Source organism: Diabrotica virgifera, chromosome 8 (assembly GCF_917563875.1).
Source record: "Diabrotica virgifera virgifera chromosome 8, PGI_DIABVI_V3a".
NCBI lineage: Eukaryota > Metazoa > Arthropoda > Insecta > Coleoptera > Chrysomelidae > Diabrotica > Diabrotica virgifera.
The window spans coordinates 101173582-101197361 of NC_065450.1; the positions used below are offsets into that span (position 1 = coordinate 101173582).

At 33.7% G+C, this 23780-nt stretch overlaps 1 protein-coding gene across 1 annotated transcript in view; it reads right to left on the reverse strand.

The window, feature by feature from the left end:
- Positions 1–10649, reverse strand: part of LOC114336495 (uncharacterized) — a 165812-nt gene extending 155163 nt beyond the window's left edge. The window contains exon 1 of the mRNA XM_028286871.2: positions 10340–10649. The gene's annotated coding sequence lies outside the window, so the exon portion shown is untranslated. The remainder of the gene's footprint in view (positions 1–10339) is intronic.
- Positions 10650–23780: the final 13131 nt, after the last annotated feature.

A 23780-nucleotide genomic window follows, 5' to 3' on the forward strand; every position in this document is an offset into this window, starting at 1 on the left:
AACAAGATAGGTTATTAGTATTCAGCTGAGCGGGGTGTTATTCTCCGAGTTGTGAAATTATATAAACAAGGGATCATTTCATAAAACAGGCAGATCCCTTGTTTATGGAATTTCACAACTCGGACAATAGCACCCATTTCAGCTAAATATGAATGACTCTCTTAGATAGTTGATTAGACTTTAGCTTTTTAACCAGTGAAAAAATCCCCTATCCTATTTGTAATCTGGTCTTCGTTTTCTTGGAATTTATTTTTGTTTTGAAATTTTCTACTTTCAAGCGTACATCTAGTAATTCTTTCTTGCTCGTTATTATTGTTATAAAATTGACTTTACCGGCTTGGGACCGTGACATTATCCTAGACTGTTCACGGATTCTTATTTTCTAGATCTCTATTTCTTGGGTGTCTCTTTCTCATTTTATTATTGTATTCATTTATTACGACATAACACGATACTCAATCCATTTTGACTCAGTAGCGGATCCAAGGGGGGGGGGATAACAGGGAGCCGTCAAACAAACAAAAATTTAGGCCCATCCAAAAAATGATTGAAAACGCACTTATCCTAGGGTGGTAAGTCTAAGTTAGTGACCTTGCATCAGGGAAAAGTAATTAAATCACCCCCAAGATCCGTGACCCCCCCCAAATTTCTGGATCCGCCACTGATTTGACTAAATGTAATTTGCAGGTTTTATGTATTGTAGAAAATAAAAACACAATGAAAGATTATAATCTACATTTAGTGTAAGTTCTCCTATTGCGAAAATAGCAAACTCAAGGTTGTTTGATAACTTAATATAATATCTACTATCACCATTCCTATGAAAGAAAATGCGTTGTTTTGATATCGGGATCACATTTCAAATATGTATATATAAAGACTTGAAATGTTTTAGGTATACATATATTATAATACACTCACCAGCACAATTAACCGCCCACCTTGTATTTCTTTTAATTTGCAGAAATTGTCAATATCGGACCACATTTTATGAAAGATGCGGTGAAAACGAGCTTTGAGGAGAAAAAAACAATAAAACTATTTAAAAAAAAGTCGTTTATCAAAGAATGCTTAGCAAAAATTGAACGTTTAAAAATCCTCGATAAAAATTCAAAAAAATCAAATTTTGAAAAGAATGGTCTAATTAAAAAAAATTATGAGTATTAATAATGGGTTTTGCCGCCTCTGACCCTTAGGACTTCTTGAAGCCAGTTCGGCAACTTGTTTGGCATTTACAGTTTGACCAAATTCACTTCGTATTTGAGATTTGGGTGCGCACTGTTATTGATGTTGTTTTTTCCACATTTTCTGAATTTTATTTTGGTACCGTGCAGGTATTTTACTTGACGAGATGTTACCAAAATATCATTCAGACAATTTGGAAAACCCGAACGTCAACAGCAGTGCTCATCCAAATCTCAAATACAAAGTGAATTTGGTCAGACTGTACAGGTTAATCCCAGGACCGTAACTACCATTGGGGCAACCGGGGCAGTGCTCCGGGGCCCCCGTTTGGTTGGCCGTGCATAGATTGTAACGAGGTCAAATAAACTTTTTAAAGTACTTTTAGTCCAGTTCTACTTCGAGTTGTCCGATTGTAATAAGTACACGACATATTAATTCTAACAACTTCAATGATCGATTTTTAACCTGTTTCGTATAAAAATTTTGTCTCTCCATGAAGTCATCTCATTTTCTTTGCTTTCACAACACAAAGCAGCTCCGTGTTTTAGATGGCTTTTTTTTCACTTTTTCCATAACTAATTTTAACGCATTCTTGAATTTTTCTTCCACCTTTTCAATTTTCTGTATCTTCTCAGCAATCTGGTTTACCTCTTCCTGCATTTTCTCTAAATAAACTTTCATATCTTCATATTTTTCCAACTCCCAATGAACAGTATCGCTAGTTGGGAGGCACTGGAGTCCTCATACTAATCTGAAAGATGTTCCTCGAAAGTGACTCTAAAAACTCTCAATCCAACACGCTGTACTAGAAGATTTGATGCAGTCAATACATTGAAACACAGATTTTGCGATGTTTTGAAGTGCCCTTCAAGTCTAGTTCTGACAAGTAACAAAAGAAATGAAAGAGACGAAGCAACACAACTAAAAAAAGAAACTAGAATCATTCAAATTTGTTTTGTTACTAGTTTGGACCTTTAAAAATCTTTGGACCTTTCAACAGCTTACAGTTTACTTGAAGAGAGCCTCTTAAAACTAACTGAAATGAGAGGACAATTTGAAAGCTTCTTTGAAGAGGCTTCAAATATGTGTCAACGTTGGGGAATACCAGTAGAGTTCGCTCCAAAAATAATGCAGAAGACGAAAAAACATTTCGATGAACTGTGCGAAGATGAAAGACTTCAAGATCCCAAGTCATGCTTTACAGTACCTAACCGTGTTTTACTCAATGATCGACACATTATCCCATCAGCTAGACACTCGCTTTCAAGGAAGGAAAGTAGTGTTAGATACGTACCGAATTGTTCAACCTGATTGTATTTTGAATGCAAGCGAACAAGGCCTTCAAAACGAAGCAATCAACTTCGTGAAACGTTTTCCAGATGATTCCAGATGAGAGATAGGGGGTTAAACCCCCCTTCCGCTGGGGGGGTAAACCCCGAGTGCCCCCAGTAGAGGGCCCCCAGATCATATTTGCAACGAAGCCCACAACACAACATTGTCGTACTTACGGCCCTGGTTAATCCTTGATGTTCAAATTTATACCATTAAAATTGATGTTATTGCTATATCATTTTTGTTTCTAACTTTAAATTACCTGAACTATTTCTCTCCAATACTTATAGGTACCTGTATTTGTTTGCACCATAGTGTTTGCTTAATAATTTGTTATCTATTATAGTCAACATTTTCAAGGTTGCGAGACATCAGTTGCTAATTATATTACAGTTCTTGTACTTTATTATAAACTGATTTGGTTTGATTGTATAAAAAAATTAAATTATGATGTCAACTACAAAATATTTTGTGTAGGTACATCTTAAAGCAGAACTTTCCCGTTCTAATCCTGATCCTAAATCATCCCTTTCGTGTAATTGTACCATCTACTAAGTAATGTCTTTTAGACTCATCCACATTTTTTTATTTATGTCTGGGAGAGCTAATAGGTACCCTCTAGAGAGATAGTAATTCTGAGATGTCTAGATCTTTTGGACTAAAATATAAATGTATGGTAGGTATACACAAGTTATTTTGAAGTACAATGCGACAAGCGAGAACTGGAGGCTGGCCTTCTCGTATTCTGTATTTGTCACTGTGTATTTTCGCTCAAGGTCACGCGCCAACTCTGGCTTGTCGGATTGTATATCTGTGGAAAGGTCTATCCCCCTTTGAAATCTACAAACTACAATAGCTTTTTATATCCTATTAGTCCAGGAGCCGAAGCTTTTCACCTCGCAATTTTTACAGAATGGATCGATTTTATTTACAGTAGTGGATAGTCCAAGGATCAAAATCTATATGATAGTCCATGTGGTGACACCGCTTCCGTCTGAAAAACATTTCTAATTCGGTTTCTCTGCGGATTCATATTCAAAAATGTCCCCTTTAAACAAATCTGAAGGGTACCGGACGGAATTGTTGGGCAGAAATTGTTTAGACAATTTTTTTAAACAAATAAATAAGATCACTTTTTATTGCTCCGAAAAATGACAAAAAAACACATTTTCGCATTTTAAATCGCTTATAACTTTAAAACTATTAACTTTTGAGAAAAATGTCAAGAAACTTATTTTATTTAGAATGTCACAAAGAATCTAGAAAAAATATTTTTCGGAGGAAAATAGGAGATTTTTGAAATAGAGCGCGCCGCACCGGCCAAAAAATCGGAAGGACATGCATAATTAACAATTAAAAAACTACGGTCTAAATTGAAGTTAGACCCGATTAGTCTTCGGAATCTTGAAATGGAATGTTTAAACTTTAATCCAAGTTATTGGCACCCTTAAAAATACTAATTTAAATATGAGTTTTTAAGCCTCGAAAATTCGTATTTTGGCATTTTTTAGATTTTAAATCGCCTATAACTCAAAAACTGTCAATTTTTGAGAAAAATCAGAAGATACCTTTCTTGTTTAGAATGACCCAATAAATCTAAAAATATATTTTTTTGAGCAATAAAAGGTGATATTATGTATTTGTTTTCTGCCCAAAAATTCCGTCCGGCACCCTTCAGATTTGTTTAAAGGGGACATTTTTAAATATGAATCCGCAGAGAAACCGAATTAGAAATGTTTTTCAGACGGGACCGGGCTTACCACATGGACTAATGATGCCGATAGGGGCTTTAACCATGGGGGTGGTTGCCACCCCATCTCGGTGGTGGAAATTTTTTATTATATTTTGACCGCAAAAGTTGATAAAAACAATCATTCTAAGCAAAAAGTGTTCTATACATTTTTTTGATAAAACTAATAGTTTTCGATTTATTCGCTATCGTAAGTGTTAGTTTTATATCGAAAAATCAATGTTTTTCGATAATACTCATTTACGGTTCACTCAATTTTTTCTGTAGAAAAAATTTTTGCAAACCAAGTACTTGGGAATTAAATAACCTACAATTTCATGTTTAAACATTTTTTCGTATCTCTGATGCTAATCTTTCTATTCTGAAGAAAATGGCATTTTTTACCAAACTACAAAAATTCGTTATTCGCTTTTAACTCCAGTTTTTTTAAAAACTAATCATTTTAAGCCAGTCAAACTTCTAGAATCTATTAATAATACATACATAAAGAAGAACGAATAAGACCAATGACTAAAAACACCGCTAACAAACATTATTATGCTTCCAATTGGATTTCTCCTTTTTTTTTTCAAAAAAATATATTGATTTGTTAACCGTAACTTTTTTATTTTTTATTTTAGAAAGTTTGGTAAAAAATAATTTTGTAGGTTTTTACAAGATCTATAAGCCTATTAATATTAAATCTTTTTAAAATGCTTAGTCGCAAAAAAGGTGATTTTGAAAGGGTTGGTAAAGGTGGTTTTTGCATGTTATTACAAGTTTTAATTGTCAATAGCTCACTCAATTTTGCCGTAGAAAAATTTTTGCAAACCAGGTTCTTGGGAATTAAATAAAAAAGCTACAATTTCATATTTAAACATTTTTTCGTATCTCTGATGCTAATCTTTCTATTCTGAAGATAAAGCCATTTTTTCCAAACTACAAAAATTTGTCATTCGCTTTTAACTCCATTTTTTTTTATACTAATCATTCTAAGGAACCTATTGATAATTCATAAATAAAGAAGACCAAATAAGATCAATGACTAATTTTAATTCCGGTGGTGATTAGGAGGTTGCTTCCGATCACTTTTTCGCTGAAAAAAATAGGGACTTACATTATTTTCATTATAAGTCACTTAATTTTTGAGCTAGAGATTTTTTTTATTTCTGGAGATAGACATTTTTAAATACTTTAAATTAGTTTGAACAAATTATCCTCGAAAAAAATGCATAGTTTTCCCGTCTTTTGACTTTGAAACTACAATATTCAGCATTTGACGAAGAAGAGCTAACATATAATTAAGTATAGCTCGATTATACTATTGGTCTTAAAGAAGATAAAAAAATACGGTTTTGTTTATTTTTTAAAAGGTACATGTTTTAAGTAAAGTTGTTTTGATAAAAAGAAACTTTTGGAGATATTAGCAGAAAACTTATTAAAAACATTGATTTTTTCGATATAAAACTAACACTTTCGATAGCGAATAAATCGAAAACTATTTATTTTATCAAAAATATGTATAGAACGTTTTTTGCTTAGAATGAATGTTTTTACCAGCTTTTGTGATCAAAATATAATAAAAAATTTCCACCCCCCGAGTTGGGGTGGCAACCACCCCCTTGGTAAAAGCGCCTTTCGGCATCATACAGATTTTGATCCTTGGACTATCCACTACTTATTCTCAAATTTTCAAGTAAATCGATACATTCTGTAAAAATTGCGAGGTTTTGTCCTATTTTAAGCTTCATTACTTGGACTACATTCGATTAGTGATTACGTAATATTCTTCTCCTATTTTTGTGTCTTAATTTTTGGAAATTGCCTTCTTTTTTATATTAGAAAATTATATTAATTTCTATTCCATATTTTTTTTGTTTTTGATCCCATTTTCTATTATTTCCTAAAGTTTAGTGAATCTCCAGGCCTCTGTGGTTCCTGTATTACTGTATTGTCAACAAGATTTATTGTCATTTATTGGCATGTATTTTCACATGCCTCATTTAGTTTTTATTCATTCATCATGTGTTCAGAAAATACATTTATGCCTAGTAGAAAAAAATGGCCACTAGTGGGGATTGTCAAACTTTATTGGGTAGAGTAAAATAAATAATCAAGTAGGTAAATACAAGAGATTGCGACAACTACATAATAACAATAGCTATTCAAACTGACAGTTCAATTCCTAGAAACTATTTTCAATTTATCACATTGAACTATGTATGTGAATTAGCAAGGCTCTACGAAAAATTAGTAGTTTGAGATAGATCTTTCTCACATGCTACAAGAAGGATTTCTATAAAAACAGAATGAAAGGTCCAGAAAGAGTATTTTCTGTCTTTAGAAATATGCACATTGTCCATGTTTATCAGCTCAAATAAGCCCCCATAAAAAAGCATTGAGTATAAGGAATAATGAATGCATAGAGAGAATGAAGGATATTGAGCCAGCGAAACACATTTATAACCAAAGGCACGAAGGAGTTAGGAAAAGAGGCAGGCCTAAAGCATGATTTAAGGACAACTTAAGGATTTAAGGTTGAAGACAACTTACGAGTGTTAAGAGTACAAAAGGCACAGGATGGGAAGGAATGGAAGCTGATCCTAGAACAGGCTAAGACCCACCACGGGTTGTAGAGCCAATGATGATGATAATGACTAGTAGTTATTATCTTATATTCAATTTTAGATAATTTTGAGCTACTCCCAATAAAAATGGACAGAAATTGTTTATTATACTCCATTATTTATAAAATCAAACATGAGTAGGGGAGAGTGAGACAAAACCGGGTAGGTTGATAAAACAAGGTACCTCTTAATTCTTCTAACTGTCTGCTACCATCTATCAGACAATGTTAAAATTAGTGTCCCTAAACAGCCAACAGTCGCGTGTATGCATTTCTACATCATTTGAGTAATATGTGCCGCAGCAGTAAGACCTCACCTGTTTTTCGATTTTTAAGGTAAATTTATAGTTGTTTTTTCCTCTACTGAATAACTAATGACCATTTCAAAATTTAATACATATAACCTAGTATATTACCTTTACTTTGGCCAAAAATTTTAAATATTATTTCATAACTTAAAAATTTAAATAATATTTAATGTCTTGTTTACGAGTTTGACCAAAACCGGGTAGTCCGAAAATCGACAAAACTGGGTACCCGATTTTATCATACCTGTTGTTACTTCCAGTTTCTGCAGCGGTTCTTTTGCTTTTAGTTAACAACAACTTGTGGCAATAAAAAAGAAAAGCGTTACAAAAAAGCGTCTCAAAGTTTTAATGTTCCGCAATCCACTTTAGAAGATCGAGTAAAAATAGTAAGAAATGGTAACTATGTTGAAGAAGCTAGTAGGGAAGGTAGGTAGGTAGGAAAAATAAAAAAAATCTCCAGTCGTAAAAAAATTAAAACTAAATGAACCGGACAAAACAGGAAAAAACGTGATAAAAAAGGCTGCACCAAATACAAAATTGGTTCTGAAATTACCAATTGCCGATTCTGAGAGTTCGGAGGAAGGATATAATAATGACGATGCTTGTCTATATTACAATGAACCATTTTCAAATTCTAAGGGAGAAGGAAGGCTGGATAAAATGTGTTTCTTGCAACAAATGGGCTCATGAAGCCTGTAGTGCCTATGATGATGTACATGAAGTTTTCTGTTCATAGATTTTCGATTTTTGTTCACGTTTTCAATAAATATTTTATTTTCTGCCCATTAGCCTTTTTACATGGTTACATGGTAATTCAGTTACTTACTACCCGGTTTTTCATACCACCCAGTTTTTCATACTGGTTGGACAAAACCAGGTATTTTGCAATATGTTCATAAAAATAAAAAAAATTAAAACTTAAGAATATTTATAAAAATTTACATTGGTAAGTATATCAAACTTAAGTCATTTGAGAATATTTCAATCTGCAGTAAACATTTGCTACTTTAACATAACACAAGATACAGAGGGTTTTTGGACTGATACCCGGTTTCGTCCAACTCTCCCCTACTACTGTAAAATTTAATTTTGCAGATTTAAATATAATTATTAGATTCGAATGTACAGCAGCCCAAATATAATATTGCAGATACAATTCACAATATAATATAAGAAAATGACAAATGGTTAGTTTAGGACAAATATGGCAAAGTACAGCCTGCTGGACAAGTGCGACCCTTTGTGCTAGTCAACAGGCCTGTGCCATGGTTTTGAGTAACCCCAAAATTTACGCAACATAGGACTGTATTTTAAATGTTTCCCTCTATTTCCCTGGATCACATACTTTTGAAGAATTTAAAGAAACTATCACATCTTTAGTACTTGTGAGTTATATTTGTCACATTACCATAGGCGTAACCAGGATGATCCTAAGGGGGGGGGGGGTTACAACTACTGGAAGGTCTCTGAGGGTTATGGTGTTAAGCGTATAGAGCTCAAAGTACATCCCAATGGGGGGAGGGGGTTATAACCCCTAAAACCGCCCTGGTTACGCCTATGCACATTACTACTGATGGAGCACCAAATATGACAGGAGCAAAATCTTGTTTCCTATGCTTGTTAAAGGAATCATTTCTTGGGATCAAAGTATTTCTTCTAATAAGATATTTTATGGCTTTTGGATTTTTGCATATCTTCTCAGTCACATCAATAAATTTAACCTTAAACTCTTCTTCTTCTTCCTACTTTATAAATAGGCTCAATGCCTGTTTTACTTCGGTTTTTAGTCTCAATTGACATTGTCTGACCATCTTTTCCTCGGCCATCCCAATGATCTTCCATTTGGCGATTTGTTTCTTGCTTTTCATACTATTCTATTTTCTGTCATTCTTCCTATGTGTTGATTCCATTCTATTTTTCTTCTTTTGGTAACCTTAACCTTCTTTTTGCTAACCAAAAAACCTTAAACTCCAGGGAAGAAATCAATTAATCCATAATATCGGGGGTCATATCAGAGGTTTCTAAATGCAATTGAATCTATATTCCAAACAACTAGGCCTTAGTTGACTTAGACCTTACTCATTTTCCAAAGCTAAAAACTAGTACAGTTAGGGAAGACAATCTTAAGAGCTATGAGAAAAGTGTGAAATGTCTTCTACGACTATTTTGAGCGAAGAGTGTAAGACTTCTAAATTATCGAACAGGACCTCGACATTTTCAGCAAGCCATTTAATGTGGACTGTAAATCAGTAAAAACAGAATTTTGGGTCGAACTTATTCAGCTGCAATGCAACACTAATTTCAAGTAACTATTTCTCAATGTTTCTAAAACTGAGTGCTACAAGGCCCTGTCAAAATCAAGTTTCTCAAACATGAAGTCTCATGCTCAGAAGATAATTGTGATGTTTGAATCTACCTACATCTGTGAACAGGTGTTTTCTAGTATGACGCTTCGCAAAAACAGCATTAGAAACCAATTGACTGACCAGGACTTAGCTTCACTCCTGCGAATTAGCTCATCCCAGTTTCTGCCAGATTATGAACAACTGACAACTTGTATAATCTCACTCTCAGTTTCATGTCATCCTACACCTTCATACTCTGCTAAAGGATGTAACCTTTCTATGTAACTTTTTCAATGTTTTTTTATCATTTACATATATGCACATAAGATAGGTGTGATGTTGATGTAAAATTGAAATATAAAGTTTATCACTACTTAATAAACTTTATTGTTTAATTTTAAGTTTATTAATTTTTTTTTCAGCAGGCCTAGTGAACTTTTGTATTTTATGTGGGCCTCGGCTTACATAGTTTGTCCATGTCTGGTTAGGAGGCAGGACAGGAGGCAATAATATGGATCAAGCAAATAAGTAATAAATGTGTCCCAAAAACCGGTACCTATTATGACATTATTTTCATTGTGAAATATGGACCAAATATTGATTTTTGCCTGTAATCTGAGATTGCGCGAGAAAATAAATAATTTATGTAACATAACTGGAGAATTTTCAATCTAATAGCGTTCTAAATTTGCAAAATCCAAGGAAGATATTTTTAGAAAACGTCTAGATCTTTTAATTATCGGCTTGGCAAATTAACTTGACGAATTTATAAACGAATTATAAAAAAGATATCTAGTAAATAAACGTGACTTACCTCTGACCAAATAAAAGAAACAGGGTATGCCAAAACTACCACTTATAAATTTTCAAAACAAAACTTTAGTTCAACTACCTATTTTGTTTTTTTCTAAAACGGTCAAAGGATTTAATGACTGGTTAACGTTTTTAGGAAGATAACTTTGAGAATATTCACTACTACTGGATTATGTCAACTGCACTATATTGTAAATGAGGGAAAACTTTATTGAGGTAAAAGACCAATAATGATTCTCTACCACCTATCACTATAAGACGGCGCGACCTTCAATGTGCCAAATGTTGTGTATGTATGTTGTATGTATTCGCAGTATTCGGTATTGTGTACAAATGTACGGCGCACGCGGTGTTTTAATTTAACCAGAACCAGTATAGCTGGCCACACACGACCTACTGGTTAAAACTTCCTCTAACTTATTCATTCAGAGGCCGACAAGATTTTTGGTGTCTTGAATTTGATAAAGTTCTTAGCTAATACGGGTAGGTAATACGTTGATTTTGAATGTGAATTTGGTTTGAGCCCATCACGTCTAGATTTTTCACAAAATTAAAAAACTTTGTCAGGTAGGTACCTATATTGTAGGTATTATCCACTAACTAGAGCAAAGAAGTACCTTATTGATAAGTATTTCGTAAATTGTATTAAAATTTCTTTATCTTTGATATATAGTACATTTTCTCACGGTTTTTGCTGTAAATTTTAAAGAACCGCTTGGATTCACATGAAAGGCATATGCATAGCTAAGGCCGCACCTACATTGTATCCGTATTTCTCCGACCCGATCCGATCTGACGTCGGTCGGTTTGAAAACAAACTCATGGTATTAAATGGATTACCCATGGATTACCCGATCTTATTAAACACATATTTTCTATGTTCCAAAAAGTAATGAACCAGTACCATTATTATAAGAACAGTTTATATAATTCTTACATGTTCTTGCGCTGACGAATTTTTTTTTGTGAGACGGTCACAGGAAAATACAGCCTGTTTTATATGGGTAATAATCTTTCTATATGTTGGTTCATGGGTAATAATCTTTCATTTTTCCTACTCTTAACAATACATACACGAGTAAAGCAAATTGTGAAGTGGTAACGATTAAGTTCATTTCAGATGCTAATTAAGGGATGATTTTCCCGATTTTTTTACAAAAAAAGGGACCGACTTTATTTTGAGCGTAACTTGTTTACTTTTGATGCTAGAAATTTTTTTTATAAAACAAAATTAAAGCTTTTTATAAACACTTTTTCATTTTTTGGTTATTTCACGTTAAAATATTCGATTTGGAATTTGACGAATATGAATCTATTTTATATTAGCTATAACTCTGCATTTACTAGGTTTAGAGACCTAATATATATGTTACGCTCAAACTCCGAATTCGGACAATGTCAATGTGGACAACGTGAATTACCCACGTCGCGGAGTGAGCATTTTATTCTGACATTGGCCGAAGCGAAATACTCAGAACACGTTGTGGGTAAACGAAAGTACTCAATTTCCGACATAAACACGTTCACCGGAGATTGAGCAAAATTATAATACCCATAACCCGACGTGGGTAAACTATTTTACCCACGTCAGATTGTGGGTATTTCTAGTTTGCGCAAACGCCGAAATCCGTTTCTCAGGGTTCAGACGTGCAGGTCGAGACATGTCACCCCCACTATCCTTACTGTTAGTAACGGTCTGTCGAACAGGCCAATCAAGACGTTCGGGATAGTCTTGTGGCTTGGAGGCTGATAACAACACCTCAGGATGGGCAACTAGTCTCAGGATCATTCAGAATACTAAGAACAGCAGTTACCACTGTGGGATTAAGATTAAGAGAACCCCTTATGAGGCAGTGTTTGGTTCACCGCAGAAAAATGGATTATTAGATTCCCTTTTCTTTAAGCAAATCTTGTAAATGTGAAAAATCAAACACAAAATGCAATTCTAAATGTCACGGTAGCACTTCTTGTGCTAACAAGTAAAGTGAATATTTTCTGAAAAGAACTGTAATAAACATTAAAAGTGGTAGATGTATGAAAAAGACTCATATAAAAGACATGCATGTATGAAAATTTTAATAATTATTTTTGCTATTTTCAATAATAAGATACTTGTTGTATTTTACTGTCTGTTTTTTTTTATTAATATAAATCTAATTTCAAGGCAAATTTGATTTTGTTTTACTTGTTATTATGGAACTAGTGTAGGGTTGGTTGCGTTTGGAGGCTTTTCGTCGTTTACGTAAATTACAAATACCCAAAACCCGATGTGGATAAAATAGATTACCCACGTCGGGTTATGAGTACTTTATGGTTTTGCTCCATCTCCGGTGAACGCGTTTATTTCGGCAATTCAGTACTTTTGTTTACCCACAACGCGTTCTGGGTATTTCGCTTCAGTCAATGTCCGAATAAAATGCTCACTCCGCGACGTGGGTAATTCACGTTGTCCACATCGCGAAGTGAGTAAAAATTTCGGACATTTTCCGAATTCGGAGTTTGAGTGTAACATATACACCATTCTTTTCAGTTTTTTATGGACTATATTTTTGCTAAGAATGTTTATTCGACAAAATACTTACTTTGTGAGTTATTTGTTAAAAACCGTCTAAAAACTTGGTTATTTTGTTGAAAAATGAACTGACTCAAAATTGAATTGACTTTATGAAAAAACTCTATGGGACAAAAGTTCCTTAAGTCTTATTTAAGTTATATTTTTACTTTTTAACAAATTTTTTCTTTAATTTTGGACCTTGTTGGTGGGGAAATTTCCCCATTTTCCCTCCCGTAGATCTGTCACTGGTTGTAATAAATTATTCAAAACAAAGGTACAGTTAACAATTATTATAATAAGAAACATACTATCGTAGGGTGGAAATATATTATTATTAAAAAAATTAATTGTAACATCTTCCTATCACAGTGTCAATCTAAATTAATTTCATCATTTATTGAAAATAATAACGTTGAGGTTAATAACTGAGAAAATATTGAGAGGTATAATACCGAGTTATCGACTAAGATATCTCTGTAACATACAAGACATGGTACGTTGGAGAAGACAGAGAAGACGATCATGTCACAAGAATGGATAGAGAGAGAATAACCCGAATAGCAAGAGATTCAAAACCAACACGAAAGATACCACTAGGAAGATCCTTTACGAGGTGACGAGACATCTAGCAGTCAACATCATAGGTACGAATGAACTAGCTCAAAATGGATAAAGAAGAAGAACAAGATTGAAAATCATACAACACTGTACATACTGTTCGTTGAACAGTCATCCTCTTTCGAGAAACCTTGCATTATCCTATTATCCTCGTGTAAATAGGTTTTCTTCATAATACGCGTTTCTCAAGGAAACTAGAATTTAGAACTTAATATTCTTGTTACTATAATAAGAATGTAACTTAGTTCGAATCTTCTACATGCTCTGTAAGTTTTAGTCACATTTATTTATTGCTTTTGTTACAACTGTGTAACATTGTAACATATCGATCATTATAATTATTTGCTTATACCATCTCAATATACATGTATAATTTATCGCATTTTGACTACTTCTTAAATGAACACATATGTTCGGCCATCTGTCCCTTGTAGTATTCAAATGACCTCAAACCCGAACTTAAGGTTTTATTTACTTTAAAATTTAAATTAGACACGCACAAAAGTTAATTATTTATTTTCTCCCAAGTTGTAAGAAAAAGTCAAAAGAAGCCGAATTCTTGTACTTCTCAGTCAGCTCAGTCTCAGTTAGTTACCAGCCAATCTCCGAGTTGATCAGACGCGTTTAGCACAACTCAGAATGTAGTCTCCTGAGTGTCAAGTAATCTTAATTCACGGTTCAAAATTCTTATTTGTTACCACACGGTTATCTCGCGAATTATTCATTTCCCATTTATTATCACGCATACGCTTGACACTCATAATCGTGGTTCACTTTACTTACAATTCGCAGTACCTACATATTGTTTGTTCGCTTTAACTTTTCCCATGCGCCACGATTCATTTTCAAACCAATGAAGTCAAAACATAAAGTGAAACGTACTCCGATGTGTGTAGTATACAGTATGATGCAAATGAAAGGAATAAATTCGTTATTTCGTAAACCGGCGACATTAAGGAAAAATCCCGAAACAGGTCGATTTTTATTTTTAAATTATTATATTTTAGCATATATATCACGTGAGTGACGTCATCTATATGAGCGTGATGACGCAATCGATGATTTTTTTAAATGAGAATAGGGGTCGTGTACTAGCTCATTTAAAAGGTTATTCAATTCTCTATTCAGTAATATAAACATTAACATCATTATTTATACAAAGTGTCGAAAAACAATTTTTGAAATTAAATTAATTGACAAAAAAGAAGAATGTATGTAATTTATTCAATTCAAAATACTTTTTACTGTTATCAGAAAACAGCAAAAAAAATGTTTATTTGAAAAATAAACATTGCTTTTCGCTTAAATTCAATGCCCAAGCCAGCTCCCGCTAGACACCTGCTTTTTGGAAGTTTAAACATTTAATTTAAGCGAAAAGCAATTTTTATGATTAAAATAAACATTCTTTTTCTGTTTTCTGACAGTGTTTTTTTCTGTTTTCGCTTAAATTCAATGCCCAAGCCAGCTCCCGCTAGACACCTGCTTTTTGGAAGTTTAAACATTTAATTTAAGCGAAAAGCAATTTGTATTATTAAAATAAACATTTTTTTCTGTTTTCTGACAGTAGTAAATGTATTTTGAATTAAATAAACTACATACATTCTTCTTTTTTTGTAAATTCATTTAATTTAAAAAAATTGTTTTTGGACACCCTGTATAAATAATGATGTTAATGTTTATATTACTGAATAGAGAATTGAATAACCTTTCAAATGAGCTAGTACACGACCCCTACTCTCATTTAAAAAAATCATCGATTACGTCACCACGCCCAGATGGATGACGTCACTAGTGTAATATATATGCCAAAATATCATAATTTAAAAATAACCGTAAAAATAATCGACCTGTTTTGGGATTTTTCCGTAAAGCTTCCGGTTTACGAAATAACGAATTTATTCCTTTCATTTGCACCATAATACAGTATACAAAATATATACACATCGACGTTCGTTTCACTTTATGTTTTGACTTAATTTGTTTGAAAATGAATCGTGACGCATGGGAAAAGTTATAGCGGACGAACAATAGCAAAAAATGTATGTATGTTTTGTATTAAACTCAGTAATAGTTTATTATTGTATAGTGATTGTAAATAGTGTTTGTGTAGTCCAAGCAATAACTGAAACTCCGAAAAGAAAAACGACAAGATGGTTCTTAATAATTCTTTTTGCATTCGATTCGTGAACGCCCCAGAAAACTTTGTGACCCCTAGCCATGAGATAATATTGAAAAACTGCATACAAAAAATGCATTCTTAGAGTGCATCTCAAACAGACAATAAAAAAAATTCAAAACTCGTCAGTTATCGGCGGAAATGAGTTCAATTTTGTTAATCGGAGGATTTTGGGGTCGCTGAAAACGAATATGACGTGGTAAGTGATCTCCGGAGTACCTACCTGGTGCCCAGGGTACCTACTGTTTACCTCGTCTTCTGAAGTTTTCGGCAAATTCATTAAAAAATTAGTCAAAAATCATTACTTCGGGGATTTTTGGGGTCGCTAGCGACGAATATAACACCGGAAGTGATCTCCGGAGTACTTGGTGCCCAGGGTACCTACTGTTTACCTCGTCTTCTGGAGTTTTCGGCAAATTCATTAAAAAATTAATCAAGAATCATTAGTCAAAAATCATTACTTACAGGTTTTTTGGGTCGCTAACGACGAATATGACATCGGAAGTGATCTCCGGAGTACTTGGTGCCCAGGGTACCTACTGTTTACCTCGTCTTCTAAAGTTTTCGACAAGTTCATTAAAAAATTAGTCAAAAATCATTATTTCGGGGTTTTTGGGTTGCTGACGACGAATATGACATCGGAAGTGATCTCCGGAATACCTGGTACCCAGGGTACCTATTGCATACCCCGTCTTCTGGAGTTTTCTGCAAATTCATTAAAAATTAGACAAAATTCGTCATTCGAGGGTTTTTGGGATCCCTGATGACGAATATGACATCTGAAGTGATCTCCGGAGTACTTGGTGCCCAGGGTACCTACTGTTTATCTCGTGACTAATGACTTTTGACTAATTTTTTAATGAATTTGCCGAAAACTCTAGAAGACCAGATAAACAGTAGGTACTCTGGGCACCAGGTACTCCGTAGATCACTTCCGATGTCATATTCGTCGTCAGAGACCCCAAAAACCCTGAGTAAAATTTTGACTAATTTTTTAATGAATTTGCCGAAAACTCCTCAAGACGAGGTAAACAGTAGGTACCCTGGGCACCAGGTACTCCGTAGATCACTTCCGCTGTCATATTCGTCGTAAGCGACCCCAAAACCGCCCCGAGTAATGGTTTTGACTAATTTTTTAATGAATTTGCCGAAAACTCCACAAGACGAGGTAAACGGTTGGTACCCTGAGCACCGCAATTACTCCGGATATCATTTACGATGTCATATTCGTTCTTAGCGACCCCAAAAACCCCGGGTAACAAAACTGAACTCATTTCCGTCGATAATTGACGAGTTCTGAATTTTTTTTATTGTGTGGTCCAGATGCACTTTAAGAATGCATTTTTTGTATGCAATTTTTCAATATTAACTCATGGCTAGGGGGTCACAAAGTTTCGTGGCGCATTCACGAATCAAATGCAAAAAGAATTATTGAGCTCCGTCTTATCGTTTTTTTTCCGAGTTAAGGCCGATTTTAGTGCTTTATTGCTTCGCCTAGTGTTACAAAATAAAATAATTACCTCACCTCACCGTTTATCATTCATTTCAACTCCGATTTACACCTTGCTTCGACTCAACAAAGATAATCAGAGTCTACGTAATAAACCACTGCAGAAGCTGGTTTTTGGTCTTGTGTGAAGAACAAGAGATATTCACCAAGTCAATTTACCAACTGGTGAAGCGTTTTACACAGCTTCAGTGGAATATGGTAGGGGAGCACAAGCGGGGATTTTTGCTGTTACTCGAGCGCGTCAGATTATCATATGGGGAGAAACCTGGTACCCTGCAGATGTACCTCTACCATAAATTGGCTCTTAACACAGGGGAGTTCGTTAAGGGGGCCCGAAAAAAATCAATTCCCAAAAAAACTCGAAATTGTCAGATTAAAATAAGGTAAGTTGAGTACATGTAAAATAGTGTATATTTCAAAAATCTGACGATTTGAGCTGGGCGTAAGGAAATGGTTGAGTCCCAAAGTTTCACAAGAAAAAAGCGAATATTTCGCGAAATGAATGACAGATCGAAAAACTAAAAAATATTTGCTCAATATTTTCTCAAAATCTATCGAATGATACCAAACACGACTTCCCACGGAGGGGGGTGGGGGGTAAATTTAATATTTGAAATAAGAATCCCGCGATATTTCGCGAAATGAACATCAGATCGAAAAACTGTAAAATACACTTATTTAATATTTTTGAAAAATATATCGAATCGCACCAAACACACCCCCCCACGGAGGTGGGGTAGGGGTTACTTTAAAATCTTAAATGGGAGCCCCCATTTTTTATTGCGGATTTTGTTTCCTTACGAAAAAATAAGTAACTTTTATTCAAAACATTTTTTCGAATTATGCATAGATGGCGTTATAATCGGAAAAAACGATTGTTGGAAATGGAAAAATAAATTAAAAAATGGCAAGCGCCCACTAAAATGGAAAACGTTACTTAACTTTTTTTGGTTTTAGAACCTAATAATCACAACCCAATAGGTCCCCAAAGCGCTCGAGTGACTGCACATTTAGCATACTTTGCTCCCTACCAATATGTACATAAATATAAATGTATTGCATTGCACTTGTTCTGTAAAATGTTTAAAAATAATATCATTAACTTTAACGTGTATGGTTGCCTTTACGTCGATTTCAGAAGATTTTGTGCACGTTGATTTTCCTTTCTTCCTCTTTGAGGGAGTACGGCCGGTGGTGAAGAGAGTAAGTAAATTGCCATGACGTGTACCTTATCGGTTGTGATTTGATGTTTTTGGCATTGTTAGTAGATAACCGACCTAGGACGTCGAAGACGACGGCGATGGCGACGTTGGTGTCGTTACGCCATGACGTCATTCACCGACTGCTCGCTATTCCAAAAGAATTTTCAATTTGTAGGACACGACAATAATTTATAGTCTGTCAGGTCAAATGTATTTAGATAAAATATAATGATTTTTCAATGGTTCCACAGATCGCTGCATTTTTCCTCTACACAATTCTGTATAATTATGTGATTTAAAAAAGTAATAATATTATAATAATTATATTATTGTTATATTTTATATTATAACAATACTTTAAATGCAGTATGGTGCAAATGTTTGAAATAAATTCATTATTTCGTAAGCCAGCGACTTGTCAGAGACAGGTCGATTTTTATTGTTGAATTATGATATTTTGACTTTGACATATATATCGTACTAGTGACGTCATCCATCTGGGCGTGATGACGTTATCGATGATTTTTTTAAATGAGAATAGGAGTCGTGTGCTAGCTCATTTGAAAGGTTATTCAATTCTCTATTCAGTAAATATAAACATTGACATAATTATTTATACAGTGTGTCCAAGAAAATTATTTTAAATTAAATTGATTGACACAAAAAGAAGAATGTATGTAAAATATTTAATTTTAAAATACATTCTACTGCTGTCAGAAAACAGAAAAAATGTTTTTTTTTTCACAAATAAACATTGTTTTTCACTTAAATTAAATGTTCAAACTCTCAAGAGGCAGATGGGTGGTCTCAAGAGGCAGATGAGTGGCAGCGCGAACATTGAAATTAAGCGAAAAGGAATGTTTTTTCATCAAAAAATATTTTTTTCTGTTTTCTGACAGTAGTATAATGTATAGTTAAATAAATTACAGACATTCTTAGTTTTGTGTCAATTACGTTAATTCAAGAAAATTTTTCTTGGACACCCTGTATAAATAATTAGGTTAATGTTTATATTCCTGATTAGAGAATTGAATTATCTTTGAAATGAGCTAGCACACGACCCCTATTCTCATTTAAAAAAATCATCGAATGCGTCATCACGCCTTGATGGATCACGTCATATATATCTCAAAAAAATCATAATTTAAAAATAAAAATTGACCGGTTTCAGGATTTTTCCAAGTCGCTGGCTTACGAAATAACGAATTTGTACCAAACATTTGCACCATACTGTATGTATACTGTATGTATACTGTAAATATTGTTTCCATCCATTTTGAAAAAATGTAAAAACGTTGCCACGTCTGTCTGTACCAGAGATTTTGTAAACATAACTTCTCCCTCATTATATCAGACCAGATAGAAGATAGAATGACCCGTGTGGAGCTGCCCCCACCACTTGCAAAAATCAAAAAATAAATAGCGCTGGTTTATGAGCTTTCATATTCCGCAAATTAAAAATTTTGAGCTCGTTACACTGGGCAGGAATTTAATATTTTAGTGGTGGGGGGGCTTAAAAATGAGCTCTTGAAATGATATAGTTTCGATTTTTGAGCTCATCCCCTTCACCCCTAAACATCCCTTTAATTGATTTAACTTAAAAGAAACATGCTGAGAAAAATTAAAATATATCGTATCGCGGATATAGTTCCTATAGCTTAATATATTCTAAGAATAAACTCTTAAATCACGCGCATTCCGATTATTGAGCTACAACCCCTTTGCAAGAAAACCACCCCATCTCCCGGATTAAGAGAGAGTCATACTTAAAATGAATTAAATTAATTATTTTGCGACTACATATCGTTTATTAATTTATGAGCTCCCAAAATACGCGCATTTGGATCATTAAATTGCAATTTCTTTTGTATAGTGGAGTCACTGAAGGTAAAAATCAAAACTATTACCTTCAATTTAGGTGAACCTTCATGGATTTTCACGAAAATTGGTGAATGGTTAGAGAATACCTCAAGAAACAGAGGTGACATATATTTGTCAAAGTACTCAGAAATACCTATTAAGTGAGCAGCGAAAGAAGTTGATATCATCAAAATTAAGTAAGTAAACCCTTTTGAATTTTTTAGGAAAAAGTGAAAAATAAAACGAACGCCATTTCCATAAAAATTAAAATCTTTAATAATCCCTATAAAACTTTCTTTACTTTAGCATAAGTAATGACCTTAAACATTTTGACCCACATAGAATGCATATTTTTAAAAAATATATATATGATTTAAAAAAATCAAAATTTTTCAAATTTTTGTAAATTATTTGCGTTTGATAATCATTTCAACAATACTCGATACACGTAAAAAATGATAGAGAACGAAATTTGAGTTTTTCTATTAGCAAAGATTTTACTTGCCTTTTGATTTCTGTATGAATCAAAATAACCAAGATAGAAACGTTTAAGCCTAAATTTTACTGTGAGAACAATGTCACTGGAGCCCTTTAACCTACTATCCTAAAAAATAAAGTATTTGAAAGATTAAATGTATCTAATACCTACAGGTTTATAGCTCTTGAAATTACCTTTCAAATAGTTGGATGTGCCTGATATCATAAAAATTAACAGAGTAAAAAAACAAAACATTTTTTGGATAAATTTTGATGCTGTCAACTTCTTCTGGAGTCCATTAGATAGGTATTTCTAAGTAGTTTGACAAGTATTTAATAAGTGTTATAAAATGCGTCGTTTTCCGTTATTTAAACTTGGGTCCTTAGATTTGAATACTCGCAGAAAAAAAAATACATTCAATTACCTATAACTTACTTTAAATTAATATTAAATAGTTTTTTAGTAAGGAATTTATTATATTGTTTATTAGCTTCAATTTTGGCGATGAAAACTTTTGTGTAAAAACTTGCAGTTTTTGAGTTATTTATGAAAAATCGCTAAATAGGTATGCATTTTTTTTTCACGAAAATTATAATAGGTATTTGACCTTTAATTACTCAAAAATGTCGATTTATTTTAATAACCTTATATAACAAATTTTGCTTAGAATTTGTCCCTATATTCATTTGTGAGGTTATTTTTAATAAAGTAATTTTCACCCCCGAGAAGGGGTGACATCTACCCCAGGCTAAAACCGCAAGTTAGTACCATGTTACTTTTGTTTCTTGAAGTATCCTCTATCCACTCACCAATTTTCGTGAAAATTAATAGAGGTTCACCGAAATCGAAGATCATAGTTGATTTTTACCTTCAGTGACTGCACTATAGAAAGAAAATTGCAATTCAATAATTGAAATGCGTGTATTTTGCGAGATCATAAATTATTAAACGATATGTAGTCGCCAGATAATTAATTTATTTTAAATATCGGGAAGTACCTCTTTTAGGCCGGGAAGATTAATCACTCACCGGGGTAGTTTTCTTGCGAAGGGGTTGTAGCTCAATAATCGAAATGTGCATGATTTAAGAGTTTATTCTTAGAATATATTCTATACGAATTAAACTACTATTAACTTTTTTGTAAAAACCTACAGTTTTTCAGTAATCCAAAAATTAAATTCTTTGATCTTTAATAACTCAAAAAGTATTGACTGATTTTAATAACTTTATATAACAAATTTTTTTTATAATTTGTCCTTCTATCGGTTTGTGGAGTTATTTTTAATAAAATAATTTTCATCCTCGAGAAGGGGCGGTATCCACCCTCAGGGTAAAGGCGCAAAGTGGCACCATGTCACGTTTGTTTCTTGAGGTATCCTCTAACCACTCACCAATTTTCGTGAATATTGATGAAGGTTCACCGAAATTGAAGGTACAAAATAGTTGATTTTTACCTTCAGTTACTGCACTATACAAAAGGAATTGAAATTTAATGATCTAAATGCGTCTATTTTGGGAGCTCATAAATTATTAAACGATGTGTAGTCTCCAAATAATTAATTTAATGCTTTTTAAGTACAACTCTCTCTTAAGCCGGGAAGATGGGGTGGTGTTCTTGCGAAGGGGTTGTATCTCAATAATCGGAATGCGCGTGATTTAAGAGCGTATAAGCTATACGAATTATATCCGCAATACGATATATTTCAATTTTTCTCAGAATTTTTCTCTTAAGTTAAATTAATTAAAGGGTTGTTTGGGGGTGAAGGGGGTGAGCTCAAAAATCGAAACTATATCATTTCAAGAGCTCGTAAATAGTTCGTAATTCTGCCCCAAAGATCGATTCAATATCCCTATGTTTAAGTAGTGGGGGGGATGAGTCAGCCCCCCTTTAAAATATTAAATTCCTGCCCAGTGTAACGAGCTCAAAATTTAATTTGCGGAATATGAAAGCTCATAAATCAGCGCTATTTGTTTTTTAATTTTTGCAAGTGGGGGGGGGGGCAGCTCAACACGGGTGATAGAATGACAAAAACAAGCCTCGTTTAAAGAGATGTCGAATGAAAGCTCATAATTGCTCATGTCATAACCTAAGGATGGAATATATAAGGGTGGGATTGCATTTAACCTCGGACTTCCGGTTATAGAGTTGCAACCGGAAGTACTGTTTAAAAAGTCGCCGAAATAGTTCAAGCGATATAAGAAGAGAACAAATATGTAAGTACTTCCGGTTTCATGTCTGTCTGTCTGTCTGTCCGTCTGTTCGCGAATATAACTCCCCGCTATTAAAACAGATATAATGACAAATGAGATGAGGAATGAGAGCTTATAAACCGATTATGGTATTAGAGGTGAGAAATTTTACCTCGGACTTCCGGTTTCAGAGTTGCAATCGGAAGTATTGTTCTAAAGTCACCTAAATGAAATAAGCGATATATTTTTGGAAATTTCGAAGTGCCTCAGCAAGAAGAGAATAAATAATATATACTTCCGGTTTCATGTCTGTTTGTCCGTGAACACTACTCCTTCGCCATTAGAAAAGATAGAATTACGAATGAGGTGTCGAATGAAAACTTATACTCAAAAATGGTTTTAAAGGTAGCAATTTGACCTCCGACTTCCGGTTCCAGAGTTGCAATAAGAAGTACTGTTTTAAATTCGCCGAAATAGTACAAGCCATATAATTATTATTTTAAGCTCCGTCCATAGGAATAGGAAGATATGTATATATTATATCATTTTCGATCAAAATTAAATAGTACCTACATAATATGCAGGCACGTAGCCATGAAATGTTCTTGAGGGGGTCCAAATACAACTCAAATTTTTTGTTAGGTTAGACGGTAAGGGACAATCTCACCCTAGTAAAGTTGTTTTTAATAGCTAATTTCACCATTGTATCTTCAATATCATTTTAGCTTCCCTGATGATGTTAGTGACTACTAACGAAATAGAGAATTCTGTAGAAAAGAGTACACCTGGTCTTCTATTCAGCTGTCTACTCAATAATTTTGGGTTATTTGATATATCCTCACCATCCAGCCTTC